We start from the raw sequence: 8,972 nt of genomic DNA, 5'->3' as shown, positions 1-8,972 counted from the left end.
TCAAGAATTCAGCCCAGCAGAGGATGACCTGAATATTAGAAGCACTGAACTGTTAGTGATGGAAGGACTCTCCGTGCCTTCCTGGAAATTTAGCGGGCACCCTTACTTGGTGGGCTGCTCTCAGTTCCTTTCTGGGGACCCCACCCCCTCCATGGAATATTCGGCTTCTGCCTCTCAGGGAGAATGCAGAAGTGGGAAAGGGATCAGAGCAGAGAGTGGGTGCTTCCAGATCCCGTATGGGGCAAATGCCTCTCAGAGAAATGTCCTGGGCTCTAGGGAGGAAGGCCCTTTTCTGAATGGATCCCTACCTCAGCTCTTTCCATTTTCTCCACTCCACTTGTCAGATCTGGAAGGGAAGAAGAGTCGGGGGTGGGTGGGTTTAAGGAGTTTGATTCCCATTTGGAATTTAAAAACGGGGATTTCCTTTCTTGCAATTAAGGCGGGCTACCAGTTCTAGGTTACAGCCCAAGTCAGCCAGCCTATATGAATAATGAGAGATTAGCATCTCCCAAAGGGAAGCGACTGCTCACCAAAGGCCTTTTCATTCGGACCCACAAGTCTGCCAGGTTCCCAAGCACTAGCTCTCTCACCTTCCCCAAAGAGTCAGCCCCAGTCCCAACCTGGGGCACCTCCTCATCGATGGTGACTCTGGATACTGCCGGGGAGCCCCCTGTGGGAGTTGGAGGTGGTGCTGGAGTAGGCTCAACGTGGTGTTTCCGTTTAAAGAACCTCCCTCTGGGGGGCTTGCCCTTGGCGGAGTCACTGGTGGGGGAGGTCTTAAACAGCCGCCTGCAGCAACGGCAGACTCTTCGCAGCCTAGAAGAGAGCAGGGAGAAAGTGAGAAAGCGACCCTTAAGCAGACATTGGCAGGAGAGGGGGCCAATGGGGCAGTGAAGGAGTGCAGAACAGAAGGAGGGCAGCAATACAGGTAGCCCAATAGGCTTCCAGGTGGTACACCGTCCTCCTTCTGGCTGAGGAATTGGGTCGAGACAGCTGCCCCAACTTCCTTGGGATAGCTCCACCCCCAAAACACACACTTTGGACTGAGCCCACACTAGGGCATTCCCTTTCATTCTCTGCCGCATCTCACTCACCAGTACGGCTTCCACGGCCTCAGCCTCATCATAGGACAGGAGTTGACCACCCAGCGACCTGACGTCTTTAACATCCTCAATTATGGCGGACAAAAACTGGATCCAGCTGAAGATGACCTGAAAATTAGAAGCACTGAACTGTTAGTAATGGAAGGACTCTTTGTGCCTTCCTGGAAATGGAGCGGGCACCCTTACTTGGTGGGCTGCTCTCAAGTCCTTTCTGGGGACACCATTCGATCCATGGAATATACTGCAACTTCTGCTTCTCAGGGAGACTGCAGAACTGGGAAAAGGATCCGAGCAGAAAGTGGGTGCTCCCAGATCCCGGATGGAAGAAATGCCTCTCACACAGATGTCTTGAGCTCTGTGGAGGAAGGCCCACTACTCAATGGTTCCCTACCTCAGCTCTGTCCACTTCCTCCAGGACAGTTGTCAGACCTGGAAGGGAAGAAGAATGGGAAGGGAGGGAAGATTCAGGACTTGATTTCCCATGAGGAATTAACCAACGGGAATTCCCTTTGTTGCAATTCAGGCTGGCTTCCGGGCTCCCAAGCACCAGCTGGCTCACCTTCCCCAAAGAGTCAGCCCCAGTCCCAACCATTCCCCAGGAGCCTGGGGCACCTCATCACCGATGGTGACTCCGGAGACAGCTGGGGTGCCCCTTGAGGGAGTTGGAGGTGGCGCTGGAGTGGGTTCAATATGATTGGTTAGTCACCAGAACCTCCCTCTGGGTGGCTTACCCTTGCTAGAGTCACTGGTGGGGGAGGATTTAAAGATCTGCCTATAGAAAAGGCAGACACTTCACAACCTAGCAGGGAGAAGGTAAGAATGCGACCATTAAGCAAACATTGGCAGGAGAGGGGGCCAATGGGGCAAGGAAAGAGTGCAGAACAGAAGGAGGGGCAGCAATACAGGTAGCCCAATAGGCTTCAAGGTGGTGCACCGTCCTCCTTCTGGCTGAGGAATTGGGTGGAGACAGCTGCCCCAATGCTTTGGGGCAGAGACCTTTGACATATGGGGTGCAGTTCTGGTCAGCCCAGCTCAGCCAGATTATGTTAGAGCTGGCAAAGTTGCAGAGAAGAACCATGAACGAGCTCAGGGGTGAATGGAAACCATGTAACCATTAGGCAGTCCTGTTTTCAGGCATTGCATGACACTTCCTAGCTGGACCAGGCCTGTGAGGAGCCCGTGCCCAGGTTCACTTTTAAAATGAAGCAACTACAGTCATGCACACAGAATCACGGACCAATGTTCAGACACCTGCACACATGTACTACCAACTGTCTGAATGGGGCTTTCATTGCTCTTACCTTCAAGATGCTGATTCAGTTCCAGACAGAGGGGGCCTCCTCCAGCAAAGCCCTGATCATCCTCTGGAGCGCCTCAATGTTCTCGTTCTGGGGGGGGGAGAAAAGCTCAGACATGATTATTCTATGCAGAAACCACATGCTTTTTTAAAAACAAAAACAAGTTTTACCACAAGCAAGCATTGTGTAAGACTATGTGTAAGACAAATCATATGATATTTATTTAGACTGCCTTCTTGCCTTCCTACTGTCCACCACCCTCTTGCCATTTTAAGCAAATCCAGACTCACAGTTTCATCAAAAATGTCCAGGTGTTCAGTTTTAAACATTTCCCCCCTCCGTTTCAAAACACTTAGGACTTCACTGTGAATATAGGAACTTAGGAACATCGGAAGCTGCTCTATATTGAGTCAGGCCCTTGGTCCATCTAGCTCAGTATTGTCTACACAGACTGGCAGCAGCTTTTCCAAGGTTTCAGGCAAGGGTTTCTCTCAGCCCTAAAATCTTGTCCTAAAATAATAATAATAATAATAATCTTGTCCTGTCTTGGAGATGCTGCCAGGGAGGGAATGTGGAACCTTCTGCATGCAGTTTTCAAACATTATTCCCTAAAGGAGCATTTTATTGTCCCTTGGACTGTGTTAGGGATGGGGCTGTATTTCAGTGGTAGAGTATCTGCTTAAAGATGCTGAAGGTCCCAGGTTCAATCCCTGGCATCTACAGGGAGAGCTGGGGAAAACTCTTGCCTGAAACTCTGGAGTGCCACTGCCAGACAGAACAGACAATATTGAGATAGATTGGGGTTCCTAACAGGGGGTACAAGTACCCCTAGGGGTACTTCGAAGGCTATCAGAAGAGCCAGCGTGGTGTAGTGGTTAGAGTGCTGGACTAGGACCAGGGAGACTCGAGTTCAAATCCCCCTTCAGCCATGATACTAGCTGGGTGACTCTGGGCCAGTCGCTTCTCTCTCAGCCTAACCTACTTCACAAGGATGTTGTGAAGAGAAACTTGTGTATGTAGTACACTGCTTTGGGCTCCTTGGATGAAGAGCGGGATATAAATGCAAAAAATAATAATAATAATAATAATAATAATAATAGTTGTTGTTGTTTTTGTAAAAAGATTGCACAGACTGACTACAATCAAAGGCATGACAAGGTAGCAGGGATGATACACTGGAACATCTGCAAAAAATACAAGCTACCTGTAGCCAAACATTGGTGGGACCATCAAATTGAAAAAGTTGAAGAAAATGAAGATGCAAAAATATTATGGGACTTCCGACTACAAACAGACAAACATCTGCCACACAATACACCAGATATCACTGTAGTCGAGAAGAAAGAAAAACAAGTCAAAATAATCGACATAGCCATACCAGGGGATAGCAGAATAGAAGAAAAAGAAATAGAAAAAATCACCAAATACAAAGATCTACAAATTGAAATTGAAAGGCTGTGGCAGAAAAAGACCCAAATAATCCCAGAGGTAATTGGCTTCCTAAGTGCAATTCCAAAAGACCTTGAAGAGCACCTCAACACCATAGGGGCCACAGAAATGACCACCAGCCAGTTACAAAAAGCAGCTTTCCTGGGAACAGCCTATATTCTGCGACGATATCTATAACAACTGACAATAAAATTCAGCCATCCCAGGACCTTGGGAAGGACTCGATGTCTGGATAAAACAAACCAGTCAATAACACCTGTCTATGTAAATAAATAAATAAATAAATAAATAATATCGAGGGGGGGCTCAGAGCCCTCCTGCCCCCACACTGCAGCTGTGCTCTTTGTTCCCCATCTCAGGATTGCCGGCTTGAAGCTGATGTGTCCTCAGTGCTGTGTCTGCTGCAGAAGGGGAGGGAGCAGCGTGAAGACCCTCCCCCTCCGCTGCTGATTGGCTGGCTATGTGCTGAAGCTCAGCGTATCCCTCCTCCTCAGCCTAAGCGACAGGCTTCAGAAAATTGCTCTTGTCCCATGAATTTCAATCAGGCTGCTTATGAGTAACTTAGTGTGGATGTGAACCAGTGACTGCAATAGTCTCTGTACCACTTAAATTTGTGTTTTTGTGTATATATGTGTATACACACACACACACAATTAAGTGCAGCAGCTATGAGATGGGCTACTCCAGTCACTGACTGGCTTAAATCCAGATTAAGTTGTCTGATACGGGTGTGTGTGTGATTTTGCTCCCAAATGGGGCCCTGTGGCCCCGTTTGGGAGCGAAATTGGCCAGCACTACCTTTGCAGTGCGGCCAGAGCAGCTCCCCCTGACTTTTAAAGGTGAACGCAGCGCTGGCCAACTGAGCTCCTAAACAGGGCCACGTGGGCCTGTTGGGGAGCAAAACTACACGCCTGCATCTGACATCAGACGCAGGGGGTTTGGCTGGAGGGGGCCACGGTGGGGGCAGCACCTGGGTCACCGCTGGCCTCCCTCTGCGGCTGACTCTAAGCAGTCTTATGGAAATGAATGGGACAAGTTGACTTGTTCTCTTCATTTCAATGGGAGTACTCAGTCACCGGTACAGCCAGCAACAGGGTCTCCGTCACTGACGGGAGTACGTACATCTCTTCATGTTCTCCACCAGATCTACTTTCCTCTCTCCCCCTGCCGTGTTTCACTTCTGGAACTGTAGACGGACGTTTGCATATCAGCAGAGCCATCAATAGTCCCCCAAGGCCAAAAGAGGCCCAGGGAAATGCCAAGATTTCCAGCTGAGTCTGGTTTCGACCAAACCATTCGCCTCCAGCACCTGTTCCGCTGTTCCTCCCCCGGGAGAAATGTTAGTGCAATTAGATGGCCAGTGACGCCCACAGTTCCTCGAAACGGCCACAAGAGAACGAATTAAGGAAGTAACACGGCTCAAAGTTGCCAGGAGGTAAACATCACAAAGCCGGGAGGCCTGGAAACTGCATGGATGTAGCTGGACTGGATTTGGTTGTAATGTGTTCATGATGTAATGTGTTCTTTTAAAAAACATTTCCTAGACTTTGGTGGAAGGCGAAAGGCTGAAATCCACAGACATGTATTTGTTAAAAAGAATCTAGAGGGTCAAGGTGACCAGGAGGAATGGGGACTTTATGAGTCTTTGTTCTTCCCTTTCCCCATGCCTTTAACTGCCGGAATCAGCCAGAAATGTCATGGGCATGGCTACCTGCTGATAATCCCAGGTAATTAATTGTCCCAGGAGAATGACAGACTTTGGCCTTCTACCCATTCACACCTGCTCAGTGAAGTGCAGTTAATCATTCTGCTCAGTGAAGTCCAGCTAAAACATTTCAAGGTTGCAGGCAGGAGTCTTTCTCAGCTCTCTCTGGAGATGCTGCCAGGGACACAACTTGGGACCTTCTGCATATACTCTAGCACTGAGCTACGGCCCCATCCCCTGGGATCTTGGAGAGCTGCTTCCTGTCAGAGCACGGAGTTCTAGGCTAGCTGGACCAATGGTCTGACTGGGAGCCAAACTAGACATGGCAGTGGCAGAGCAGTCTCTCTACATGCAGCTCTCACTCTCACACAGTCACGTAAGAACTAGGAGGAGGGAATCTGATTCAAGTGCTGAATCACCTCCTGTCTATGACTTACCTCCCCATAATCTGTCCTCAATGTCATTTTTCTCTTGATTGATTGACTAAGTACCGTCAAGTTGGTGTCGACTCTTAGTGACCACATAGAGGATTCTCTCCAAGATGATCTGTCTTCAAACTGGCCTTTAACGTCTCTCAGGGCTGCGTTCATTGCAGCCGTAATTGAGTCCATCCACTTTGCTGCTGGTCCTCCTCGTTTTCTCTGTCCTTCAACTTTTCCCAGCATTATAGACTTCTCAAGGGAGCTGGGTCCCAAGTATGAAAGTTTAAGCCTGGTCATTTCTGCCTTGAGTGAAAATTTTGGATTGATTTGTTCTATAATCCATTTGTTTGTTTTCCTGGCTGTCCATGGTATCTTCAAAAGTCTTCTCCAGCAGCAAAGTCTTCTCCAGCAGCGTCAATACTTTTTCTATCTTGCTTCTTCCAAGTCCAGCTTTACACAGAGAAATAACAAATAAATAAGATGGATCCCTGTCCCCAAAGGGCTCACAATCTAAAAACAAACATGTCTTGGGTAGAATACAGGAGGGGTTGACCATTGCCTCCTCTGAAGCATGAGATGATGCCTTTAAGCATCTTCCTATATTGGGAAAACATACCTGCGGGGATTTGAACCACAAACCTCTGGCTTGATAATCAAGTCATTTCTCTGCTGCACAATTAAGTGGCTTCCTCATCACTGTATCTCCTCACAAACTAATTCTTTCTTTCTTTCTTTCTTTCTTTCTTTCTTTCTTTCTTTCTATCTCATATTTCATATTTTGTAATTTTCATATGTTTAATAGAAATATTACATACATATTTATTTATTTATTTAAGCACATTTATATACTATACTGCTGCTGCTGCTACTACAACTACTACAAATATTTATATTCAGAGGGTCATACATATTGCTGATCACAGAAGTGCTGGCCATCATGGGGACGGTGTTTCCTTATGCAGACAATTGCCACTGTAACTGTGAGCAGCCAGATCATTTGAACCTAGGAACCTAGGAATCTGCCATATACTGAGTCAGACCACTGATCTACCTAGCTCAGTATTGTCTTTACAGGCTGGCAGCGGCTTCTCCAGGGCTGCAGACAGGAATCTCTCTCAGCCCTATCTTGGCGAAGCCAAGGAGGGAACTTGGAACCTTCAGATGCTCTTCCCAGAGCGGCTCCATGAACATAGGAACAAAAGAAAAAATGCCAAAAGACCAAATTGAAAATAGCCTCAGGTTTTATCCATCCTTTGTATTATTTGCCTTGAAAACTTGACTTTTCCTTTTGTGTTGATGGTTGGCACCCAGAGACTTAGTCTCAGGAAGCTGTCCCTACATGGGGGGAGGGAATTGGCAACTCACTTGCCTGTCTTTCTCTCAAGTAAACAGGTTTGCAACCAACAGTGCCTTGAATTGTCTTTCCAAGAAGGATTGGTCCTCCCCAGAATGAAGGAATACCTGGATCCAGCGCCAGAACGTGATCCCAAGGGACATCAACACTGACCCAGGAAAACTAACCAGCAGCAGCAGCAGCAGCTACCCGAGGGCAGTCCCTATCTGCATTTCCAATCCAACCCAATGGTGACAGAACGTCCATCTGCTACCCTGTCCTGTGTTTGAAGAAGAAGGCCTAATGCACAGTTCATCTTCCTGCTCCTAAGTGCTATAGGAGAGGGATAGACAACAAATGCCTGAAGACTGCCACTTTTCTCTGGAGTCATACATGCAACAGCATCTCCCCAAGCTGTAAAGCCCTGGAACCATCCTACCTGGGTAAGATACCTTGCCAAAGACACTATTTCAAATTCTGCCAAAGAGACTATTTCAGATTGCCCACAAGGGGGGGAGTCAAGGCTCCCAAACACATGAACATTCGAGCTTGTCTATGGACACTAGCCAAACAAGCCAAAACAACACGGATCAGAGAACATCCAGGATAGCCAAAATCCTGCAACGTTGTACAAGAGCATTTGGTTCTCAACTGAAGGACTAAAATATTTTTTTTACCAAGGACTCTTAGGGTTTTTTTTAATTTTAATTCTAAAGCTCTCCATGGCTTCCTTTTTGGCCATGACAGACTCTAGAGGACACTAAGAGTGGTGGGAGTTGATGATTTACACCACTTTCTTAGATTACTTTCTTGTAGTGACTATGTGCTATCATTATGTTGAAAACCATGCTATCTCCTGTGCTGTAAGGACATGGACCTCACATGCTTGCTCTCCAGTCATTTCCCAGAGCATTTACCTGCAAGTCTGCACCTATCCCCAAGTTTGTGCTCTAAGACATTAAGCTAGCCCAAGCTTGACCTGCTAATTTTATAGACACTTGTATTTAAGCAATGTGATTGTACGTGACTTGTCATTGCTATCGCTTTCCACAAGCTGATAATCCATTAATCACTAGAAGCACCTGGTTCCACAATGCAAGACTGTTATTGATACCTTATTTGGGATAAAGATGGGTTAAAACAATGTTGCTTGCTATAAGTTGTATGATCTTTATATGTAAACCTTGCTGCTATGTGTAAAACTTTTTATCTATATCAAATCAGAATTATACTAATTATGTTTGTAGCTCTAGGATATTATATGCAATGTATCTAGTTTTATTGCCATATGTACAGCCCCTTCAGCACCTTTATGTCCCAAATCCTTTAGCTACACAAAACACAGAACTATATTTCCAAGATTAGGAGTTGATGTGTTAGAAAGAGCTATTATTAATATTTCCAAACAGTTAGGACTTTCATTTAACTCATATGGAGAGCCTATTGATTTATGGGCAATGAAGATAATTCTAATTATAGTATGTATTTTCCTTTTATTGATAATCACATGTTGCTGCTTATAATGCATTCTAGCTTGAATCCAAATGTTTATGAGAACCTTTCAACCTTGCCATAATGTAAGACCCATACATACAGCTGTACCTTTACAAGCCCATATATCCAGAAGAGTAAGGAGTAATCACCAGATGAAGAATGAATCAT

This window comes from Hemicordylus capensis, chromosome 7, assembly GCF_027244095.1.
Source record: "Hemicordylus capensis ecotype Gifberg chromosome 7, rHemCap1.1.pri, whole genome shotgun sequence".
Lineage (NCBI taxonomy): Eukaryota > Metazoa > Chordata > Lepidosauria > Squamata > Cordylidae > Hemicordylus > Hemicordylus capensis.
This window is presented reverse-complemented; position numbering follows the sequence as displayed.